This window comes from Pongo abelii, chromosome 1, assembly GCF_028885655.2.
Source record: "Pongo abelii isolate AG06213 chromosome 1, NHGRI_mPonAbe1-v2.0_pri, whole genome shotgun sequence".
Lineage (NCBI taxonomy): Eukaryota > Metazoa > Chordata > Mammalia > Primates > Hominidae > Pongo > Pongo abelii.
Window position 1 is genome coordinate 180,566,813 of NC_071985.2, and position 21,660 is coordinate 180,588,472.

Here is a 21,660-nt window from a genome sequence, read left to right on the forward strand (position 1 = left end):
GACATGACCCACTGTGCCCCGCTGGGTTTTGTAATTTTGAAGAACTAAGTTTGATTTTTGGGTGGCAGATATACTGGATTTTTTTTTGAGATGGAACTTCACTCTTGTTGCCCAGGCTAGAGTGCAATGGCATGATCTCAGCTCACCGCAACCTCCGCCTCCCGGGTACAAGCAATTCTCCTGCCTCAGCCTCCTGAGTAGCTGGGATTACAGGCATGTGCTACCACAACCGGCTAATTTTGTATTTTTAGTAGAGGCAGGGTTTCTCCATGTTGGCCAGGCTGGTCTCAAACTCCCGACCTCAGGTGATCCACCTGTCTCGGCCTCCCAAAGTGCTGGGATTACAGGCGTGAGCCACTACACCCAGCCCTTTTTTTTTTTTTATGGACCAGTTCCTACCTGGGACCTCTGGTACTTGCCTTCCTGAGTCACATACTTAGTGGGGCAGGGTGAGTGAGCATTAACTGTGTCAAAATGTTATATTTCCCTAAAGTTATTAAAATGCAAAGAATAATAATTTACTGTTCAGAATGGTCCAAGGCCATTTCATACCCAGGCTGCTGTGGGAAGCAGTAGGTTGGATAAGTTTCTCACTTTAATGCAGCCTTTGAGGCAAGGTTTGAAAATGGCTTTTCAGACTCTGGTCACAGCAAGCAGTATCATTACTGTGTCTTCTAGCCAGCAGGCATTGGATCATCATTAACAACTATTTCCTACGTTTTTCCTCCACGCTAGGCCTGGGCTGGATACAGGACATTCAGAGCTGGCCTGATGGTCTAATGGGGAAGACGGTTCGTAATTGACTCTAGTGGTTTGTGTTCTCACTAAAATCTTTTTTTTTTTTTTTTTTTTTTTGAGACACAGTCTCACTCTGTCATCCAGGCTGGAGTGCAGTGGTGCGATCTTGGCTCACTGCAACCTCTGCCTCCCGGGTTTGAGCGATTCTTCTGCCTCAGGCTCCTGAGTAGCTGGGATTACAGGCCACCACGCCCAGCTAATTTTTGTATTTTTTAGTAGAGATGGGTTTCACCATTTCACTATGTTGGCCAGGCTGGTCTTGAACTTCCAAGCTCAGATGATCTGCCCGCCTCTGCCTCCCAAAGTGCTGGGATTACAGGTGTGAACCGCTCTGCCCAGCCAATGCTCTCACTAAAATCTGACAGTATGTTGCTCAGTACTGTGAGGAAGGAAAGGAAGAGTCCCAGAGAGGGAAGGGAAAACCTGAGGGTATAGAGATTTGGCTTTTATCTTGTGGGTAATGCAGAGTCACGAAAGGGTTTTGATCAGGTTTGGAAATTAGAAGGATCATCCCCAGTGCAGAAAATGAATCACGGGGGAAAGACTGGAGGCAGGAAGACCAATGAGGAGATGGCTGCAGATGTCAAGGTGAGACACGGTGGGGCCTGAGCTAAGGCCTGTCAAGCAAGGAAGGGAGCACAGGTGAGAGGCCAGACAGCTGAATAAGCAAAATTTAGCCATGCGGGGGGCGGGAGGAAGGTGGGGTTGAGCATGAGGTTGAAAAATATAAACCAAAACAGGTTTAGCTTGGGCATCTAGGTGGACAGTGGAGCTATTCATATTGATTTGGAGCCTGTGGTGTGGGGATAGGGACAAGAACTCTGAGCTGTTGGGTGATTTTTTAAATTTTAGAAATGAATAGCATTTTTATTTGTTTTATGAAGTTGCTTGAAAAATTTTATGAAGGGCAGCGTGGCAGAGGGAAAATGCCTAGACTTCAGATCCTACAGATGTGGACAATTCTGGATTAGTCAAAGGCAGAATACGCACGTATGTTTAGGGCACCTAACAAAGAATGAGAAATATATAAATTTAAAAATAGTAATGTTATATTGCTTTTTTTTTTTTTGAGACAGAGTCTCGCTCTGTCACCCAGGCTGGAGTGCAGTGGCTCGATCTTGGCTCACTGCAAGCTCCGCCTTCCAGATTCACACCATTCTCCTGCCTCAGCCTCCCAGGTAGCTGGGACTACAGGTGCCCGCTACCATGCCTGGTTAATTTTTTGTATTTTTTTTAGTGGAGACGGGGTTTCACCATGTTAGCCAGGATGGTCTCGATCTCCTGACCTCGTGATCTGCCTGCCTCGGCCTCCCAAAGTGCTGGGATTACAGGCGTGAGCCACCGCTCTTGGCCTACATTTCTTTTAAAGCATCAAGTAATCACTTTGTGGGGGGAATGGAGACTTTTTTTGGGTTCTTTATGTTCATTTTGCAGTTTAGATCTCTTTTATTGTGAATTCTATATTAGGTTTGGTGGGGGCGGGGTGTACCAGACTATTTTCAGTTCTTAGGTCTAAAGGTCTTAGCCTGGGTTCTGACCTGAGTTTTGCTTTTTATTGGCTGTGTGACCTTAGACAAGTTACTCTACCCTCTTTTCGGATTTTGTCACCTCTCAGGTGGGGATAACAATGTCTTCTAGTAGGGTTGTTAGGAGGAGTAAATAGTAACTTTTATCGTAGAATGATAAATGCTGATTTAAAAAGACTTTTGTGGAATGAAATCTTACAATTAGATAATTATCTTTTTTCTGAGTGGTATTGTTACCTTGTGAGGGAGTCTAGCTTTTAAAACAGCCTGCCTTTGCTGCCATTCTTTGAATATCCAGGGAGCTGACGGTGAGGCTCTCTAGGGGTACCGATGGCACAAAACAGCTGCAGGGGGCATGCCTGGGGCAGGGGAAAAGTAGAGGGCTGCCCCTACTTTTTCCCTTCTCCACTGCCTGAGCACAGAGTCACTGAGAAGACTTGCACCTGCTGGGGGCCCAGAGTGGAAACTATTCCCAGCTGGTGCCCCTCCCCAGGCTTGAGGAATGGTGATTGTATTACAGTTTATAAATCAGGCCTCCCCACTGTCTAAAGGGGAAAGGCCAAAATTCTTTGCCCAATGTGTCTCCCCACTCCCATGAGATGATCCCTGCCTCCATATTTAGCCCCATCTTATTCCTAACTCAGGCATCTTTGCATCAGGGAACTGCTTGTGGTCTCTGCACCACCTGCCCCACCCCCAAAATATCCCTTCCTCTCTCTCTCTGTCTCTCTCTTTCTCTCTCTCTCTCTCTCACACACACACACACACACACACAGAGAAATTAAGTGGTGATGGATGTGTTCATTAATTTGACTATAATAATCAGTACACAATGTATATCAAATCATCACACTGTATACCTTGAATATATACACTTTTTGTTTGTCCATTAAATATTTTAAAAGAAAAAGTAACAACAAAATACCCAGGATGTTTCTTACAGCCAAGCTTTTGCTGATGCCTGGGTCCACCAAGACCTACGGAATGAAAATCTGGATTTTAAATAAGAAAACCAGAGGAAATTCTTATTCATACTAAAATGGGCAGCCCACTCAAGTGCTATAAAGCTGCAGCTCCTTAGCTGGTCACTACAACCCCTCTGCAGTCTGGTTTCCACACCTTCAGCTCTTTACAATTCCTAATAGTCCTTTAAAACTTAGCCCACATGTCACCTCCTCCAGGAAGCCATCCTGGACCCTCAAGTTCCGTGGTCTTCTGATAGTCCTTGTGCTTCTCTCAGTTCTTTCTTTCCTTTTTTAAAATTTAATTTTTTTTTTTTGAGACAGAGTCTCACTCTGTTGCCCAGGCTGGAGTGTAATGGCATGATCTCGGCTCACTGCAACCTCTGCCTCTCGAGTTCAAGCGATTCTCCTGCCTCAGCCCCCCAAGTAGGTGGGATTACAGGCACCTGGCATCCTGCCTAATTTTTGTATTTTTAGTAGAGATGGGCTTTTGCCATGTTGGCCTGTTGGCCAGGCTGGTCTCGAACTCCTGGCCTCAAGTGATCCATCTGCCTTGGCCTCCCAAAGGGATCACAGGCGTGAGCCACTTCGTCCAGGCTTAATTTCATTTTTTAAAAACAGAGACAAGTTCTCGCTATGTTGCCCACGTTGGTCTCAAACTTCTGAACTCAAACGATCCACCTGCCTCAGCCTCCCAAAATGATGGCACTACTATGCCCAGCCTGTCTCTGTCCTTTTCACATGGTTTGGGACAGGCTGTTAAGTGCCTGTCCCAATAGATTATGTCCTAATAGATTATGTCTCATTTCTATTCCCTGTGCCTAGCACAGGATCTGGTACAGATGAGATACATAATAAATCTTTATTGAAGGAAAGGAAAGGGAAGGGAAACTCTCAGAGACAAATGCTATCTTCCAGTAGATCAACTGAGCATTGAAAAAGTAGCGTTTTGGAAAAGAATCTGGATTTAAATAATTTCTCTGCAAATACGTTATGTTTCCTCTATGAGCCTCATTTTCCTCATCTCTAGAGTAAGGATAATGTTTACTTTTCAGGGTTAGTGTAAGGGTTAAAGGGTTTAATGAGATAAAGTAAGTGCGGTGCCTGGCTCGATGCCTGGCACATTCTAAATTGTGTAATAACTCACTGGAGGGCTATCTTTCGGAAGCAGAACTAGGCTTGTTCTGTACAGCTCCAGAGAGCAGAACTAGGCCCAATGGATGGAAGCTGCTAGGAGACAGAACTCAGTTCATCAACATCTGAGTCGAAGAAAGAATTTTCTACTTGGCAGAATGAGAAGCTCTGGGAGGAGGTGAACTTCCATTACAGGGATGTGTAAGCAGAGAGTAGATGCTCACCTGTCAGGGCTGATGCAGAGGGGACTAACTCTATATGAGATTTGGGTGGAGTGAGTATGCAAAATCTGAAAGATGGGAACCAGATAAGGCATTTCCATTCAGTGCCCTCCATAATTCATTATTCATATGGCCAACACTGAGGGCTTCCTCTAGGCTGGGTGGCCCTAGGTTGGGCGCTGGGGATGCAGGGCTGGATTTGACAGAGTCTTTGTCATTTAGGAGATTACAGTCTAAATACTGATCATTTATTGAGCAACTACTTTGTACCAGATGCTCTAATCATCTCAGGAAACTCATTCTCACTGTTTTTCAAAGAAACTGAGGCTCAGCCAAAGTGGCTTACAGAAAGACTCACAGACCAATGAGTATTGCAGCTGGGATTAGAACTTAGTCCTGCTTGTCTCCTAAACCCTCTTGATATGACTCAAGGCTGCCTCACATCCTGATGTTGGAAACACTTTGCAGTCTCAGGGAGATCCTCAAACAGCACCCGAGGACCTTTTGGGTACCAAGTAGATGCTGATGAACAGGAGCTAAAAGGCTACGGTCAGCTACAGGAGGACATGGACTCCCTGTAGCACGCTCTGTGCCCGAGTTCCCTCCAGCTGGGGCCATGCGGAGAGTCCAGGAGAACTTGCTGAGGTCAGACTTCACTGCTCACATGACCAGCCAAGCTGCCTGGGCCAGGGCTCCCTGAGGGAACTTGAAACTCGGCTGGGTTCCATCAGCTCCAAGAATAGCAGCTGACCCTACTCTCCCCAAGATGATGGCGTCCGTTCAGGTTCCAGGAGGCCCCAGTGGACTCCAGACATCAGTGGCAGCAAGCTTTGACCTTGAAGCTGCTCTGGGGTGGTGTAATAACAGCAACATTCATTAACTGCCCACTGTGTGCAGGGTGCCTCCTGAAGTGGGGGACATCCTGTAAGGGAGGTCTAAGAAGTATGGAACCCATTTTACAGGTGAGGAAATTGGGGCTCAGAGATACTAAGAACTTGCCCAAAGTCACAGCAAATATGCAGCAGAGCTGGGTTGGAGCCTGGGCTCCCTCTGCCAGTGACCCTGCTTCTGTGAGGAGAGAAGAGCACTCTCAAGACCTCAGAAGACTCCTGGGCAGAGTATACAAATCCCATCAGCTTCTAAAGGAACGAAGGCAGGGTGCAGTGGCTCACATCTGCAATCCCAGCACTTTGGGAGCTGGGAGTCTGAGGCAAGAGGATCGCTTGAGTCCAGGAGTGCAAGACCAGCCTGAGCAACATAGTGAGACTTCATCTTCACACACACAAAAAAAAACAAAACTGAAATTAGCCAGGCATGGTGGTGTGCACTTGTAGTCCTGGCTACCTAGAAGGCTGAGGATCATTAGAATCATTAGAATCCAGGAGTTCAAGGCTGCAGTGAGCTGAGATTGTGCCAGTGCACTCCAGCCTAGGTGACAAAGTGAGACCCTGTCTCTAATAAATAAATGAATTTAAAAAAGGTTGCAGGCCAGGCGCAGTGGCTCATGCCTATAATCCCAGCACTTTGGGAGGCTGAGGTGGGTGGATCACCTGAGGTCAGGAGTTCGAGACCAGCCTGGCCAACATGGCAAACCCCGTCTCTACTAAAAATACAAAAATTAGCCAGGCGTGGTGGTGGGTGCCTGTGATCCCAGCTACTCGAGAGGCTGAGGCAGGAGAATCGCTTGAACTTGGGAGGCAGAGGTTGCATTGAGCGGAGATCACTCCATTGCACTCCAGGCTGGGAGACAAGAGTGAAACTTCGTATCAACATTTGAGAGCATCAAATCTTGTGTTTCTAAGAGACACATAAAAGTGTCCTCAGGAAGGCAATGGAAGGTCCCAACTCTTAGTCTAGTGTTTGTACCACTAATCCACCAAACCTAGAGGGCTGCCTCTGACAAAGGGGGCCTGAGAGATGGTGGGCAGCCTGAATCTTATAGCCAGTGAGGTTCAAGGCAGACTTACAGTTAATCATTGGACTCGAGGGCACAAGTGAGCTGTAACTCTCTTGGTGCTAAATGCTTTCTGTGTTTCTCTGGTGTACCAGGAACTTCCCAGGCTCAGCCTCCACATGAGCACATGGTGGGATGGGATGGTGGTGGGATGAGGTGATGAGGAACTGAAGATACAGGATGCTGCTAGGGCTGATTCATGGATGTGAGTCCTGTGCATTTGCAAGGGCCCCATGCCTGGTTTAAGCCTCTACTATCACTGTCTTGAAATTCTTAACAATGTTGAACAAGGGGCCCTTCATTTTCACTTTGCACTGGACCCTACAAATTATGTAGTTTATTTATGTAGCTGTTGGGCTCTGGGGTAGGAGGCAGCAGCTCCCGACCTGCCGTGCTCCTGGGACTTATCAGAGGCTTGTCAATCCATCAACCAATGGCTGAGTCACCAACAGACAGGAAGGAAGCCAGACTAAGCCCCACCAGACAGGTTTGGCCTGTAACTGCAAATCCCTAAGAGACTGTAACAAGGCAAGGCTCTAAGGAGATTCTGAGGATAGAATTGGAACCCACGGAGGAGGGGCATGGTCTGAGGGGGATTTTAACTCAGTCTCAGAAAGATTTTCCTAACAGTCAAAATGTAATCATAATACATAAAATATACCTCAATAAAGCTGTTGAAAATGTAATCATCTTACTGGCAACTGACATTGAGTGCTTACTGTGTGCAAGGAGCTGTGCTAAACACTTCATTGAAAATATGGAGGATAGGCTGGGCGCGGTGGCTCCCACCTGTAATCCCAGCACTTTGGGAGGCAAAGGCAGGCAGATCATCTGAGGTCAGTAGTTCAAGACCAGCCTAACCAATGTGGTGAAACCCCCGTCTCTACTAAAAATACAAAAAATTAGCCGGGCGTGGTAGCACACGCCTGTAATCTCAGGTAGACGAGAGGCTGAGGCAGGAGGATTACTTGAACCCAGGAGGCGGAGGTTGCAGTGAGCTGAGATGGTGCCACTGCACTCTAGCCTGGGCAACAGAGCAAGACTCTGTCTCAAAAAAAAAAAAAAAAGAAAATATTGAGAGTGGTCAAGAAGAACATAGTCTCTGGAGCCATATTGCTCTACTGCTTATTAGCTGTGTGAGCTGGGGCAAGTTACTTGGCCTCTCTGTGTCTTAGTTTCATCATCTGGAAAATGAGGATAAGAATAATACGTCTCTCTCACAGGATTAAATTATTGCAAAGAATGGCCAGGCACAGCGGCTCTGTAATCTCAGCACTTTGGGAAGCCTAGGCGGGTGGCTCGCTTGAGGCCAGAAGTTCGAGACCAGCCTGGGCAATATGGCAAAATCCCATCTCTACAAAAAATATGAAAACTGGCCAGGGATGGTGCTGCATGCCTATAGTCCCAGCTACGTGGGAGGCTGAGATGGGAGGATTGCTTGAGCCCAGGAGGTCGAGGCTGTAGTGAGCCAAGATCATGCCACTGCACTCCATTCTTGAGTGACAGAGTGAGACCCTATCTCAAAATTTTCTTGTGAGGATTAAATGAATTTACATATGTAAACACCTAGAACAGTGTCTGACATATACTAAGTACCATATATAAGTTAGTTATTATTTAATCCTCAGAACAATCCTATGATGGAGGTATTATTATTATTTTACATTATTCCCATTTAACAGACAGGTAAACTGGGCCTTAGAAGAGGTAAGTGACTTGTTGATCCCAGAGCTATTGGGTGGTGGAGCAGGAGATTCCGCTATGGGAGTTAGGTCAGACTTCATGATCGTCATGCCTAGTGCTTACACTAGGGCAGGCATCTGGTGAGTTTTTGTTAAGTTAATCAATTAATTATTATTTCTTTCAGCTCTGAGATTCTAAACCTGTAAGAAATGTGTGTTCTGGCTGGAGGAGGATGCAGGGACCTAGACATCTTCGGATTTCTTACCAATTGTTGGCCGCAGCATAATCAAATATCAAGTATGTTCCACTCTAGGCCTTCTGAATTAATTGCCTGTTTGCTCTCTCTCCATCCCTGCAGGCACTATCCAAGTTCTAGTCTCATCATCTCTCTGGACTCTGAATTCAGCAGCACTATATGCTAACTCACGTCTCTCACATCTGCACAGCACTTCACAGTGTACAAAGTGCTTTCAAATTCAATGGTTTGTTGGTTGGTCTGTGTGGCAGACTTTGTGGCACACAGCTCAGTACTCATGCCAGGCCTCCAGACAGATCCCAGCCAGCGAGGGCTTCCTGCCTCAAGAGGCCAGAGCCGACTGCATGAGAACAGGGAGTGCAGTCTGGACATGCCATGTGGGGGTGCTTGTTGAGTTGTTGCTCTCTAGATGGAGTTTGGGGATTTTCTAAGCCAAAGCATGGAGTGAAAGGGGCCAGGCCCTCACCAGGGAATGTTCACTGCCACTCCTCACACTTACCAACTCAGATTCAAGACCCCTGCTGGGGGAGAAGTGGCTGAAGGCAGGCAGTCCTTCAGCTCCTCTACGAGTTTAAATAATATCCCAGCCGGCCAGGCACGGTGGCTCACACCTGTAATCCCAGCACTTTGGGAGGCCGAGGCAGGCGAATCACCTGAGGTCGGGAGTTTGAGACCAGTCTGACTAACATGGAGAAACCCCATCTCTACTAAAAATACAAAATTAGCCTGGTGTGGTGGTGGACGCCTGTAATCCTGGCTACTCAGGAGGCTGAGGCAGGAGAATCACTTGAACCTGGCAGGCGGAGGTTGCGGTGTGCCAGGAGTTCGAGACCACCCTGGGCAACATAGCAAAACCCTGTCTCTACAAAAAATACAAAAATTAGCTGGGTGTGGTGGTGCGTGCCTGTAGTCCCAGCTACTTGGAAGGCTAAGGTGAGAGGATCACCTGAGCGCAGGAGGTCGAGCCTGCAGTGAGCCATCTGCACTCCAGTCTGAGCAAGGACAGAGTGAGACCCTATCTCAAATATATATGTATATATACGTATATATACATATATACGTATACGTATATATGTATACATATATAAATAAAATATATATATAAATAAAAATATATATATATAAATAAAATATATATCTCCTGCATGCATCTGCAACTACAAAGGGCTGGTGCGCTAAACCTCATCCCTGACACAGAATGCATTTTTCCCAAATTGCCATGAAGGATTATATGCAGGATTTTGTAGAAAATACAGTGGAGTACCACTATATCCACATTAAATACAGTAAGAGCAAACACTGACAGAGAGCTTACCCTGGATCAGGAACTGTTTTGAGTGCTTTATAAATATTAACTCTTTTAGCCAGGCATGGTGGCTCACGCCTGTAATCTCAGCACTTTGGGAGGCCGAGGCAGGCATACCACCTGAGATCAGGAGTTCGAGACCAGCCTGGCCAACATTGTGAAACCCTGTCTCTATGAAAATACAAAAATTAGCCGGGCTTGGTGGTGGGAGCCTGTGGTCCCAGCTATTCGAGCGGCTGAGGCAGGAGAATCATTTGAACCCAGGAGGCAGAAGTTGCAGTGAGCCAAGATCGCACCACTGCACAATAGCCTGGGTGACAGAGCACAGCTCCATCTCAAAAATAAAACAAAACAAAACACAAAAACCTAGGTCTTTTAATTGTCACAACCCTATGAGATAGGTACTATTTCTCTTTAATTTACAAAAACTCAATTATACTTGTTGTGGAGAAACTAGAGATGGAAAGAGAAAGAGTAATACTATATTAAATATTATTTTACTCACATACCATAGGCCCCAAGTGTGTCGTGAAAGAGATAAATCTGCTGTTCCCCTCATTGGTCTCAGTTCCCAGGTGCCTCATAAAATCTTCAGTGTGTGTGCATGTTGCCATACTAAGTGTGGGTCTAGTGTGTAAGCCCCCAAGCAAGCCAATCTCTTTATCAGTTATCCACTGAAGAAACAGCAATCTGTTTCATTGCTAGAGGAAAACTTGGCTATGCTATTGGGAGATGGTTCTGTACTTTAGGAGTGATAAAAGGGGTTTCCAAGGATAATTCCGATTATACATGATTTTTTTTTTTTTTTGAGATGAAGTTTCACTCTTGTTGCCCAGGCTGGAGTGCAATGGCACCATCTTGGCTCACCGCAACCTTTGCCTCCCGGGTTCAAGGGATTCTCCTGCCTCAGCCTCCTGAGTAGCTGGGATTACAGGCATGCGCCACCATGCCCAGCTAACTTTGTATTTTTAGTAGAGATGGGGTTTCTCCATGTTGGTCACGCTGGTCTCGAACTCCTGGCCTCAGGTGATTTGCCTGCCTCGGCCTCCCAAAGTGCTGGGATTACAGGTGTGAGTCACCACGACCGGCCCCTAGTAAGTTTTGACTGAATCGTAACTCATAGATAAGGTGACCAACCTTCTCGATTCGCCCATAACTAAAGAGTTTCCTGGGATTGAGACTTTCAGGGTTAAAACCAAGAAAGTCCCAGGGAAACCAGGACAAGTTGGTCACTCTACCACAAAATACATCTCTGTATCTATTGTGAGGGCTCTGTTGACGCCATGGTCTATTATATTATTCTTTATGAGGCTCTCAGGAGAAATTCTTGTCTGGTCTACATACCAAGAATAGTTGTATATCCTCTAAGGAGTAAGTGGTTTGTTTTTATCCTGTGAACACTGTGAACTGTGTGAGTGAACAGGTTTCCCTTTTTGCCTTGGCTGCTGGAAGTCATAGAACTAAGTATGTATGACACAAATTTAGCTGCGTAGGTCACTATGTTCTGTACTTTTTGTATCATTCCAGGCTCCACTTTTTCCCTACCTTGTTTTTTGCTCTTTCAATTTTACCTTGCCCTGTCTTAAATTTAATTATCTTGTTTTGTTTTATTTTATTATTTTATTTTATTTTTGAGATGAAGTCTTGCTCTGTCACCTAGGCTGGAGTGCAGCGGCACGATCTCAGCTCACCGCAACCTCCACCACCCAGGTTCAAGTGATTCTTCCACCTCAGCCTCCTGAGTAGCTGGGATTACAGGCGCACACCACCAAACCCAGCTACATCTTTTTTGTTGTATTTTTAGTAGAGATGGGGTTTCCCCATGTTGGCCAGGCTGGTTTCGAACTCCTGACCTTGAGTGATCCACCCACCTTGGCCTCCAAAAGTGCTGGGATTACAGGCGTGAGCCACCACACCCAGCCGATCTCATTTTATTTTAAATGTCTTTCTGGATCAAGGCAGGGTAAAATTAAACAGTTCTTAGAGTCTAGGGACTCTGCCATGAGTCACTGAATATATGGAATGATATGTAAAATTTATGTGTATAAACATATTTTTCTAGGGAGACGGAGCCATAAATTTTAATAATTTCTCAAAGAAGTCTGCGTTCCCCCCAAATATTAAGAGCCTCTGGTATAGGTGAACCAAGAAACAAATAAATGCTTTTAGTTGGAAGCTTGAAAGTTTGACTTATAGTGCTGATATTTTAAAATGTTGCAATGATGGCATGGAGGAATGTTGGTGGGATGGAACATTGGAATGGCAGAGAGAGGAATGTTGGTGGGGTGGAGTGCTCCCCAGAATGGAATGACAACATGACAGAATGTGGTGTCCTGGAACATTAGTGTGTCAGAATATTAGGATATTCTAGAATGTTGATGTAACTGGGCCTACACAAATGTAGCTGTGTAAGTCACTATGTTCTGCACTTTTTGTATCATTCTAGGCTTCACTTTTGTCCCTACCTTGTTTTTTTTTTCAATAGAACACCACCTTCCAGATGTCTTAGCATCCTCTTGCTTTTTTTTTTTTTTTGAGACAGAGTCTCGCTGTCACCCAGGCTGGGGTGCAGTGGTGTGATCACAGCTCACTGCAACCTCCACCTCCCAGGTTCAAGTGATTCTTGTGTCTCAGCCTCTCAAGTAGCTAGGTTTACAGGCATGTGCCACCAACCCCAGCTAATTTTTGTATTTTTAATAGAGACGGGGTTTCACCGTGTTGGCCAGGCTATTCTCGAACTCCTGGCCTCACATGATCCACCCGCCTCGACCTCCCAAAGTGCTGGGATTACAGGTGTGAGCCACTGCGCCCGGTAGTATCCTCTTGCCTGTAGCTCAGTTGTATCTCAGGGTTGGGCTGCTATCTGATTCAGCCTCTGAATCGCCAACATTCCCTAGCTCAGTGCCCTGTAAGGGTCCAGTAAAGATCCAATTGGTGGTTCACGCCTGTAATCCCAGCACTTTGGGAGGCCAAGGTAGGAGGATCACTTGAGCTCAGAAGTTCAAGACCAGCCTGGGCAATAAGAGAAGCCCCATCTCAAAAAAAAAAAAGATACAATTAGCTGCTGGTACATGGGCTTGTGTCAGTTTTATTTTACACTGAGGCACTTTTTCCTTTCTGACTGTGCCCACTCTCCTTCGAGATCTGTCTCAACTACCTTGCAGGCTCAGGACTTGGGTAGACTACCTTGTCCATTCCTGTGTTTTCAGAGCCCGGTTCAGGGGCTGCCCAGAGGGCATGCCAACCCTGTGGCTTAGTCAGTGTAGCCTGACTAAGCTCCTGGCCAGAGGCCTGTCTGCAGCTGGGGCTCTTAGGGCTGGAGTTCAGCTTCTGGAGCTGTTAGGCTGAAGGAGACTCAGGATCCTTGAGGTTAGTCAGGAGCAGGGGAGGCCAGATCAGAGTTAGTTGGGGGAAAGGCGAGGCTTCATTACCAGAAGAACCTGATCCAAAGGCCAAATCCAAGAGCTGGGGTAGGGCACAGATTGGAGTCCAGAGTAGGAGCGGATGGGGAGGAGTTGGGGTAAGGGCTGGTCTCCTAGACGTTCACTCCTTTGCTCCACACACTCATTCGTGTGGCTGACACTTGCTGAGGCCTCCTCTGAGGCAGATCTGTCCGTGCCCTGGAATTAACAGTCCATAATGGGGAGATGGACACATAGAAAATGACAATCCATTGTGGTTGGGGCTATGACACAGAGAAGCTGTGGGAGACCAGAGTAGATCCCAACTCAGCTTGGGAGTCAAAAACAATTTCCTAGAGGAATACTCTCTAAACTGACGCTGGAAGGAGTCAGGGAGGGTGGGGGGCATTTTCAAATGGGAAGGCTGCATCAAAAGCCAAAGTGCATGGAAATTTCCCAGTACCTACCTGTGGGCCTCAGATCAAGGTGCTAATCATAGACTGTTCAGTTCTTTGGGCCACACATGTTTGGTCTATCCAGGTCTAATTACCTTCAGACTTTCCCCAGCTATTCCAATAACCCACAAATTGAAGTATGTTGCAATCAGTTCCAACCAGGAGAGGATAACTGCATCTTAAAGTGTGGGGACATTTCCTGATCTTGAGAGAACAGAATTTTCTGGACGTGCAAAGCCTGCTACCTCCCAGCCACCCTGCTGCCATCCCCTTTCTTCTGGGCCCACACATTAGCTATGTACTCATCTCAACAGCTGGGTGGGCCATTTACTCCCGGGGTGACCATCTCAGTTACTTCAGCTTTGAAATGAGCTCCATAATGGTGTGGGGAATGCTTACTAAACTGGGTGGCAAGAGAACTTATTCAAACCATGGAGGCTTCACCGATGGCACTGTGTGAGGTTGGGCAGGGCATTTCTCTCTAGAACTCAACTTTCCTATCAGTGAAAAAGCAGAAAGGATGCAAAGGGGCTAGGATCTCCCTGCCTTGATGGCCCATGTCTATGTCAAATGCTGGATGTCCTGTTTTTGGCCTGCTTCTTTGAAATAGAGGCCATGTGATAGAGTGGATTCTGGAGACAGAAGATTTAGATATGATTCTGGCTCTGACTTGCTTTGTAAGTCTGGGACAGCCATGAAACCCCCTCTGAGCCCCAGTTTTCTCATTTGGTAAACTGAGGTAATACCTACCTCACAGGGTTCTATGAGGCTCCAGTGAGCTAAAAGCAACATAATGATGACGATGACAATGATGGATGATGGTGGTGGTGGTGATGGTGACGGTGATGATCTGTCTCCACAGCAATCTCTTGGAATGAATTACAATTGTGGTTGTTGCCAGGAAGTTAGGAACCACCTGCAGGGTCATAGAGAATGTGAACAAATCTTTGAAAGACTTCCCCATGGTAGAGCAAACATTCCCAGCAAGAGCTATTACTGAAGGGAAAAGAGGAATGAACTCGTGCCAACTAACTACGCCCATTTACTTCTTCCATTCCTGCAAGGTAGGTGTTCGTGTACCCATACTAGCTGGGTGACCAGTATATAAACCTTTCAGAGCCTCAGTCTCTTCACCTGTAAAATGTAATATTACCAGACTCAGAATTGGTGAAGGCTATAGTGAACATTGATTACTCTGGGCTGCCCAGCATCCAAACACTCCCTATTTGGAGGAATTCCAAGCTATGTGGGAGCTGAAGGAGGCAGCAACTCCTCCTGACCCTTGTGGGCTTGTGATTGGCCAAGTCAATGCCCTACGTGGGCTTTGAGTCCGGTGGCAGTTAGCAGAGGGGCAAGGACAGTCAGATTACTTCAGGTGGCTGCAATGGGGCAAGAGCCTAGCAGTGCAGTGGTGATAAGCAAGTATCTGTGTGGCTAGAGGCAGAGTCTGTCCTAAACACATAGTTCCCATGGCAGGACTTTGGCCGTGCCCAGCTGCCCTTGATTCTCATCTAGCTTTGTGGTCTCCCTGTCATTTCAGTGAGACATCCAATAGCTTTCCAGTAAAGCCTCTTTTTGCTTAATTTTGCCAGAGGTAGTTTCTGGCAACTACCTCTGAGAATTTGTTTACAACTGAGAATCTTGACTGGTACAGCGTAAACCCCGTAACATGCCAGACACAATGCTCAGCATATAGTAAGCACTCAAAAAACTATAGACACACACACACACACACACGTGTGCACGTGTGCACAGAAACAAAAGTTCAGAGAAGTAAAATGATCTGCCTAAGGTCACACAGCAGGTGGTGCTATGGGGCTGGACATGGACATCTTGGTGGTACACTGCATTTAATTAATTAATTAATTAATTTGAGACAGAATCTCACTCTGTTGCCCAGGCTGGAGTGCAGGGGTGCAATCTTGGCTCACTGCAACCTCCGCCTCCTGGGTTCAAGTGATTCTCCTGCCTCAGCCTCCCAAGTAGCTGGGACTACAGGCGCCTGCCACCACGCCCAGCTAATTTTTGTACTTTTAGTAGAGGCACGGTTTCATCATGTTGTCCAGGCTGGTCTTGAACTCCTGACCTCAAGTGATCCCCCCAGTCTCAGTCGTCCAAAGTGTTAGGATTACAGGCGTGAGCCACCGCTCCCAGCTGGTACACTGCATTTAGATATCACTTTACTTCACAACACATTGTAGAACAATGTATTATTAACACATTTGTTCGTAAGTATCCAAACAACCTGGTGAGGCCAGAAGGGCTGGGATATTCTCTTGAGACAGAGAGGAAGGCATTAGCTCAAGGTAACCCTGTAAATAGTGGTGGCCTAGAATCCAGGTCTCAAGTCCACAGCCCAGGGCCGGTGCTCTGGTCATGTTCACACATGTGAGCTCACACATGCACACGGTGCTACATTTTATGAAGCAGCTCCGTCTGAATACATGGCTACCTGGTGCATTAGCAACCTGGGGTGAGTCAGCAGCTGCCTGTGAGGACATCAGGGAGGGAACACCATGTACCAGAACTTGCAGAAAGGAGTGCTTCTGCAGCTTCCATGTGATCTGGGGTACAGGGAAGTGAGGGGGATGGTGCTTGAGAAGTAGGATGGGAGGGAGGAGGGGATGGGTAGATTTGTCCTAACTTAGGGCCTCCTCTGGGCCCCAATAGGGCCCACACTTATTGAGGGAGATTTTGGTTCCTGCAGTGTTGGCAAAGTGGCTTAATTCGACTTAATGGAAGAAAAATGTGTAATGAATATGGATAATGCATACAATGAGGCCCCAGGGAAGGCTGGCTGCAGGAAGGGTGATGAGCTCATGATAAGTCTGAATGATAATCAGGCTGTAGCTCCAAGGGTGAGCCCAGGTAGAAGACATCAGGGACAACTGCTCCTCCCTAGGGGCCTGGGATCCTCCTGTTGACCTCTGTCCCCACCCTGCCCTGGCCTTCAGACCTTGACCTCCCACTTGGATAGAGTTACAGAATGTCAGATTCACAGGATTCTGGTTTCACAGGATTAGAATCAGGCTCAGGATTCCAGAATCACAGACCTTTAGCACCACATATGTTAACAATAGAAAATTTCAGAATTGAACAATCTGACAATTGGAGCCCCTTGGGAAGAAATCTAGGAGATCGTTCCCCAACTTTCATTTAATAACAATAAATAACATCTGTCGAGCACATCACAACTTCCAAAGTCCTTTCACATCTGTACAGACATCGCATAGGGGTGGGTGGTATTATACCTTCAGCTTAAGTATTGTGCAGAAGATCAAAATGGGCTGGCTGGCGGATTGCTTGAGCCTGGGAGTTTGAGACCAGCCTGGGCAATCTGGCAAAACCTCGTCTCTACTAAAAATACAAAAATTAGCTAGGCGTGGTGGTGTGTGCCTGTAGTCCCAACTACTCGGAAGGCTGAGGCAGGAGGATCACTTATGCCAGGGAGGTCAAGACTGCAGTGAGCCATGATTGCACCACTGCACTCCAGACTGGGGACAGAGCAAGATCCTGTCTTAGAATAAAAATAGTCGGGGTGCGGTGGCTCATGCCTATAATCCCAGCACCTTGGGAGGCTGAGGCAGGTGGATCACGAGGTCAGGAGATGGAGACCATCCTGGCCAACACAGTGAAACCCCGTCTCTCCTAAAAAATACAAAAAATTAGGGCCGAGAGCAGTGGCTCACGCTTGTAATCCCAGCAACTTTGGGAGGCCAAGGCGGGCGGATCACCTGAGGTCGGGAGTTTGAGACCAGCCTGACCAACATGGAGAAACCTCGTCTCTACTAAAAATACAAAAAAATTATCCGGGCATGGTGGTGCATCTCAGCTACTCGGGAGGCTGAGGCAGGAGAATTGCTTGAACCCAGGAGGCAGAGGTTGTGGTGAGCCAAGATTGCACCAGTGCACTCCAGCCTGGGCAACAAGAGCAAAACTCAGTCTCAAAAAAAAAAAAAAAAAAAATTAGCTGGGCATGGTGGCAGGTGCCTGTAGTCCCAGCTACTCGAGAGGCTGACGCAGGAGAATGGCGTGAACCCGAGAGGCAGAGCTTGCAGTGAGCGGAGATGGAGCCACTGCACTCCAGCCTGGGCGACAGAGTGAGACTCTGTCTCAAAAAAAAAATAAAATAAAAAAATTAAATAAATAAAATGGGCTGGTCTTGCAGGACAAATTCTATTTTCCATATGCCAAGGTTTTGATACCCTTGTCTTCTGTAGTTATATAAACACTTCTGTTTGGTATAATGTGTTCAAATTCTCTGCTGTGTAAATTCTGCATGGTCATGTATGGTTTTTCGGAATGCATTTTGGCATATTGCAACGCTCAAAAATATGACTATCATTGTTGCATCAGCATAATCAGGGTTGGTACATTCTGCGATAGCTTTTTGGCAAGTTTTATCATCCAGCACTATTTTCAGTTCACAAAGGACTTAAACAACGTATCCAAGAATAGATTTAAAGTCACTAATGTAAAGACTGAACTTCAAGTTACTTCAAGGGTTAGTCAGCACATGTTCTGGTTTTCTTTTCTTTCTTTTTTTTTTAGACGCAGTTTCGCTCTTGTTGCCCAGGCTGGAATGCAATGATGCAGTCTCAGCTCACTGCAACCTCCACCTCCCAGGTTCAAGCGATTCTCCTGCATCAGCTTCCCAAGTAACTGGGATCACAGGCATACGCCACCACGCCCGGCTAATTTTTGTATATTTAGTAGAGACGGGGTTTCACCACGTTGGCCAGGCTGGTCTGAACCTCATGACCTTAGGTGATCCACCCGTCTCGGCCTCCCAAAGTGCTGGGATTACAGGCGTGAGCCACCGCGACCGGCCACATGTTCTGATTTTCTTAGAACAAAAAGTTAAACTACCAAAGATATGGAAAGAAGAAAAAACGCAAATATAAGCTTCGGTGGATAGGAGCGCATAATGAACGCCACACAGAGGGGCGGTTGCGGGGAGGGCGGAGGAGGTGTTTGGAGGGAACCTGTGCTTGGGATTCTGCCAGTAACGGGCTGCGAGGGGTCTGGGATAAATCCCTCACGCCTCTGGGTCTCAGTTTTTCCCTATTTCAAATGGGGATAATAATTCTCACCCTGGGGAAAGTTCGGGAGTTGATCAGCCCGGGGGTACATCTGCAGGCCCAGGACAAAGAGCTAAGAGAGATGGCGAAGGGGGAGGGGTGTGGAACCGCAGGGAGCTGCGAGGGGCTTACGGCTTCCATGGTAACCTACCGCAGCCAGGAGAGAAGGCGGGGTCTGAGAACCCGGAGCTGGAGGTTTAGAAGATGAAGGTTTCACAATGAAGCTCCCTACTTCCCGGAGAAAGGCCTCCTTGGAGATAAAGCTGGCTGCACGACAGCAGCCCTCTGTGCTGGACAAGTAGTGATTTTGCTCTGTGCTTGAATAAACAAACCATAGCACTTTCCACACTGTATTTAACTGTCTATTTAACCTAGCAGTCTTCCTCCAGTAGCCTGAGAATTCCCTGAGGGCAGGAATTATGACTGATTCATTTCTTTGTTCCTAGAGCCCAGGACAAGACCTGGCACACAAAAGATAGTCTGTTGGTTAGCGGACTATGGCTGAAGGTGGGGCTACAGAGATCTACTTGTCCAGAGCCCTTGGAGCCCTAAGGGGTGCTCTCTTTAAAATAGAAAGTCGGGGGTGGGGGTGGGGGGCGGTACCTGACGCCTGTAATCCCAGCACTTTGGGAGGCCTAAGTGGGCAGATCACTTGAGGTCCGGAGTTCAAGACCAGCCTGGCCAACATGGTAAAACCCCATCTTTATTAAAAAAAAAAAAAAAAATTAGCCGGGCATATTGGCAGGGGCCTGTAATCCCAGCTACTCACAAGGCTGAGGCAGAATCACTTGAACCCGGGAGGTGGAGGTTGCAGTGAGCTGAGATTGAGACATCGCACTCCAGCCTGGGTGACAGAGCAAGACTCTCTCAATAAATAAATAAATAAATAAATAAATAAATAAATAAAAAAAATAAAATAAAATAGAAAGTTGACAGGATAGAATGCTTCCTCTACCTGGATGAGACCCTTCAAGTATTGCCATGGTCCATCAAAGTTAAGTTCAACCCCTGCTTCCTCCATGAAGTCTTCCAGACTGTTTCTTTTTTCCTGCCTTAGAATCTTTGCAACTCTAATGGTCCTTACCCCACATCTTGGCATTTGTTTGGGATCTCTCTCTGACTGTTCTCTAGGGGTTTCACGGGTCAAACCTACTCTTCATCTCTAGTAAGTAAGGTCTGAAGGGCGGGGTTGCAGGATTTTTTTTTTTTTTTTTTTTTTTTTGAGACGGAGTCTTGCTCTGTCACCCAGGCTGGAGTGCAGTGGCGCAATCTCAGATCACTGCAACCTCCTCCTCCTGGGTTCAAGCGATTCTCCTGCCTCAGCCTCCCAAGTAGCTGGGATTACAGGCGCCTGCCACCATGCCTGGCTGATTTTTTGTATTTTTAGTAGAGACGGGGTTTCACCATGTTGACCAGGCTGGTCTGGAACTCCTGACCTCAGGTTATCCGCCCTCCTTGGCCTCCCAAAGTACTGGGATTATAGCTGTGAGCCACCATGCCTGGTCGTATTCTATTCTAAGGGCTTGTCACAGTGGTGGGCCCACAGTGTGTCTTCAGTTAACTCTCTCAGAGTGGGTCATCTGCTCTGGGTGGCCTTGATCCTGTGAGGGATGGAGAAGGTATGCAAGGAGCCCTCACACACCTTGTGAGTATTCCACACACGAGACTTCCCAGGTGGGACCCAGGGTTCTGGGACTGAGCAAGGCATGGAGCTCTCCTGGGTTGTGGCCTGCAGCCTGGCTTTGGCTGCCTTGTGCCCTGGCCCCTAAGCCAACAGGCACAGACCAGGAGGAGCAGTGTCATGAGTCAGTCAGGCAGTAGAATGGCCTCCCCCTGACCGGAGGACAGATGTCTAGGGCCCAAGTCATTTCTTGTGGATACATGAGCCATCACTGTCCTTTAGACTTCTGAAGGATCTGCAACCAAAGGGCCCTAAAGGCAGAGATCCTGAATGACAAATTTCACTTCAGTGTTACAGAGAACAAGGAGCAAGTGCTCACAAAAGGTGTTGTCGAGTTCCTTTCCATGCTTGAAACCCTTTCCTGTGGCTCCCTTTTGCCCTCGGGATGAAGACCAAGCCCCTTAATATGGCAAAGGTTCAGGACTTGGCTCATCTACCCTTCCAGCTTCATCTCTCACCATTCCCACCTTGTGTCTACCCAAACTGAACTACTTATTGTTACCTGAAAGAACCATATGGTCTCTCTTAGCCGTAGGTCTTTGTGTATGCTGTTCCTTCTGCCTTAAATGCTGTTCCTCATCTTGTACCAGAAACCTCCTTTCACCTGTCAGTGGGTCCTTTAAACTTAATCCAGTTACTGCTTACTCCAGGAGGCCTTCCCAAAGTCTTTGGCTGGATTAGGGATCTTCTGTAAATGCCTGCAGCCATGAGCTTCTTGAAGATAGGGATCGGGACCTCATTTAGCCAAGATTCTGGCAGAAAATCATTGTCAATCAATGTCGAATGGACAAACAAATGTGAACGTCTGAGAAAAAACACCTAGCAGGAGAGCTGTAAAGGGGAGTGGAATGTTCTAACGTTTCCAAGTTCCAAGATTCAACATTCTCTAATTCTGGGCTGAAGATTCACTCCCCTCCACCCGAAGCCCACTCTCCAGCTAGCTCCTCCGCCCTGTGCCCTCTGAGTGTTTGTTCTCAGGCGGGCACACACACATGTTCTGAACATAACCGGGAAAGCAATTTACAAGAAATAATTGCCGGTCGATGTGTGCTTGGGAGCAGCGGTGAGCTCAGACTATTTCTGTCTGCGCATCAGCCCACCCAGCTTCCTCCCACTGCGGCTGCCCTGGGGGAGGGGCTCCTATCACACAGGGTGGGCAGTTTGTTTCTAATGCAGGACCCAGACTAGCCAACCCCAGTGAC

General features: G+C 47.1%; 2 long non-coding RNA genes across 3 annotated transcripts; one reads left to right on the top strand and one right to left on the bottom strand.

Moving 5' to 3' along the window:
• Positions 1-12,655: 12,655 nt before the first annotated feature.
• LOC129059131 (uncharacterized) lies at positions 12,656-21,452 on the bottom strand. Of its 2 annotated transcripts, none has more exons than XR_010138314.1 (3): positions 20,961-21,452; positions 14,447-14,612; positions 12,656-13,460 (listed from the first exon to the last, which is right to left on the bottom strand). It is a non-coding gene; the product is annotated as an uncharacterized LOC129059131 (long non-coding RNA). The 2 variants fall into 2 exon arrangements; XR_010138313.1 differs by lacking the exon at positions 20,961-21,452 and adding an exon at positions 18,929-19,061.
• Positions 14,533-19,123, top strand: LOC129059134 (uncharacterized). Its single transcript, XR_008524864.1, has 3 exons — positions 14,533-14,760; positions 18,248-18,322; positions 18,934-19,123. It is a non-coding gene; the product is annotated as an uncharacterized LOC129059134 (long non-coding RNA).
• Positions 21,453-21,660: the final 208 nt, after the last annotated feature.